The sequence below is a fragment of the Eucalyptus grandis genome, chromosome 6 (genome assembly GCF_016545825.1).
Source record: "Eucalyptus grandis isolate ANBG69807.140 chromosome 6, ASM1654582v1, whole genome shotgun sequence".
NCBI classification, from domain to species: domain Eukaryota; kingdom Viridiplantae; phylum Streptophyta; class Magnoliopsida; order Myrtales; family Myrtaceae; genus Eucalyptus; species Eucalyptus grandis.
The window spans coordinates 20,240,600-20,243,374 of record NC_052617.1 but is presented as its reverse complement, the minus strand read 5'-3'; the positions used below and the strand labels follow the sequence as shown (position 1 = coordinate 20,243,374).

Below are 2,775 nucleotides of genomic sequence, written 5' to 3'. Positions count from 1 at the left end.
ATCAATTTTTCAATATTGGATTTCTCTAACACAATTCACATATGCATCCTAACAATTTGCCATGTGGCGCAACCATTGAAGCCTATTTTACCTAGCTTTTTAATTATATATAAGCTTAAAAAGACTTAATTTTTTATAGCTACCATCGGATCTTTGCAAGGTTAGGTTGGCAACACAGACAAAAGATGGAGCAGCACGAGAAATTGCACAACCATCAGATATGGAAAGCGACGCTCGTGGTGTTGGTGCTGTTGAGGATGACTATGAATGAAGGGTAGTTGATGTCGAGAGTCGCGGATGCGCAAGAGAAGTTTGATCTCCCGCTTATGATCTTAATCTGGTTGGCGGAATAGTTCATTCCGCAGAGGAATTTGATGTAATCCTCGGGTTCAATGTCGTAGATCAGACCGGGATCTGAAGCCTTTTCTGGGTCTATATGTCCTGCTCCGAAATCAAGAGGCGTTCCTGAAGCTCGAGTGGTCATGTCGATGATGGTTTCGTCGATGTTATCGAGAGTGTAAGCTGTGGTCATCATTGCCGACTGGATAGTGGCGGGGCTCCAATCTGGATGGGCCAATTTTAGCAGCGCAGCGACTCCAGCGACATGAGGAGCCGACATGGAAGTTCCCGATAAGAGCGCGTAGTTGCTAAGCAAGTAGCTCTGACCTATCTCCGCTATTCCTCGGTTCGGCGTCCATGCTGCCAAAACATCAACTCCAGGAGCTAACATATCCGGCTTCAAGATCCACGGGGCTTGGTGGCCCGGTCCTCGAGCTGAAAACCAAACAACTCGAGGTGCTGGTTTGGTCCCGAAAATGGTTATCAAGAACTCGATATTGACTGTCGGATTCTCTGACTTCAGCAAGTAGTCCTTGACTCTATCTCCATCTTCCGGTACGATGGCCACGAACATAATATTGAAGTCTTCGGGTTTGAGGAAAACCCTGAGTTCAGTACTGAAGACGGCACCTGCAGCTCCGGCTCCAGTGATTTCATTGGTATCAACTCCATCGTCTTCACTAACAAAGTCGCAGAAGACTATCTTTCCGGCGACATCCTTTGGGTTGGGAGAGTAACTGTCGCAGATTTCCTTGCTTCTGTTGCCGCGACCGAAGTATAGAGGAACTCTTGAGATCAGCAGATTTTCTGGGAAGATGGATTTTCATCTGTCATAATTTCGTTGCCAAGAGCTATGTTAGCCACGAAGTCCCTTGATATGGTTCCGGCACCGACAGTCGTTAGCCATGGAGCTCCATTTTGTATTGTGTATCCATGAGGGCCGCCGTTACCTGCTGAAGAAGCAACGAAGATTCCTCTCTCCATTGCTGCGAAAGCTCCTACAGTGATCGGATTTTTGTCGAACTGTGTCTCGAAAAATCCAAGCGATAGAGACAATATATCAACGCAGTCATCTATGGCTTGGTCCATGCCTGCGAGGGTGTCCACTGGAGCTGAATTGTATGTGCCATTCAGGAATAGCACCTTGTACATGCGAGCTTAGCAGCGGGTGTCATACCCATTGCCCTGCCCTTGGCGTAGCCGAAGTAGCTAGCATCTATCACAGGGCTCCCGGCTGCTGTCGACAACGTGTGGGTCCCGTGGCCCCAGTAGTCCCTTGGGGAATCAGTCATCAGTCGTCAATATGTTCAAGCCGTGCTGCTTCATTCCTTTGCTGAACGACCGGGCTCCGATGAGCTTCCGGTTGCAGTTGGACTAGTTGAACTCCACCCTGGACTCGCAAGAGCCTCGCCATCTCTCCGGCACAGGGTACATGCCTTTGTCCTTGAAGCTCTCACTCTTTGGTCATATCCTGCTGTCCAAGACCATCGCCAAATTCAGCTCTTGGCCAAAGCCCTTTCTGTTTGTTCAGGCAAAGAAACTTAGGAGTATATGTTGTGTGAGCATTTCCAAATGTGTCCGGATACGAGGCAATATGACCAGGAACCTGTTCCAGCTTGTCTAATTGGGACTGTGACAGCACTGCACTGAATCCATTCAAGATATGGATGTATGTATAGATATGGGTTGGATCAATTTCGTCTGGGCACAATAATAAGGATGACAGAAAAGATGTGTACCGGTCATGGTGACGCGAGAACGAAGTGGGCAATGCCGATTCATCCATGGTGACAACGAAGATCTTACAAAGCCTTTCATATTCCATTATCATTTCGTACAGGTCTCCGAAACTGAACGGTTTTTGTCTCACAACTATAAGGAAAGATTAGCTTGGATTTTTATAGAGGACCAAACTCTTTCTATGTATAACCATATCCCGTGCAAAAATATATTGAGAGGTGATGGACGTGACCAAGTCAATGAAACCAAAATGTAAGATGCACTTTTAACCGGCGAATTCTATGCTAGTTGGTGCAGACCATGCAGGATGGTCCACCGGATCATAGACGAGATTGCAGAAGAGTATGCTGGGAAGATTAGATGTTTTCTACTCAACACAAACAATGACCTGGATATTGCTGAAGACTATGATATCAAGGCTGTTCTGGTGGTCTTCTTGCTTTTCAATAACGGACAGAGGCGTGAGTCTGTTGTCGGTACCATGCCAAAGGATTTCTTTGTTGCCGCAATACAGAGGGAAATAGACTTCTAAGAACATTTACAGAGAAAATTAGCTGGAGGATGGTATATTTGACCGTCATCCCTCTCAGTATGATAAATTCTGCTCACCTTCAAGCATCAAGTGCATGATGATGTAGAATGTACATCCTTTAGATGTTGTAACAACTAAAAAGCTCAACCTCCTAGTTTTGGGTA

At 46.3% G+C, this 2,775-nt stretch overlaps 1 pseudogene; it reads right to left on the bottom strand.

Annotated features, from left to right (window-relative positions):
• Positions 1-214: 214 nt before the first annotated feature.
• On the bottom strand, positions 215-2,170 carry LOC120294363 (annotated as a pseudogene).
• Positions 2,171-2,775: the final 605 nt, after the last annotated feature.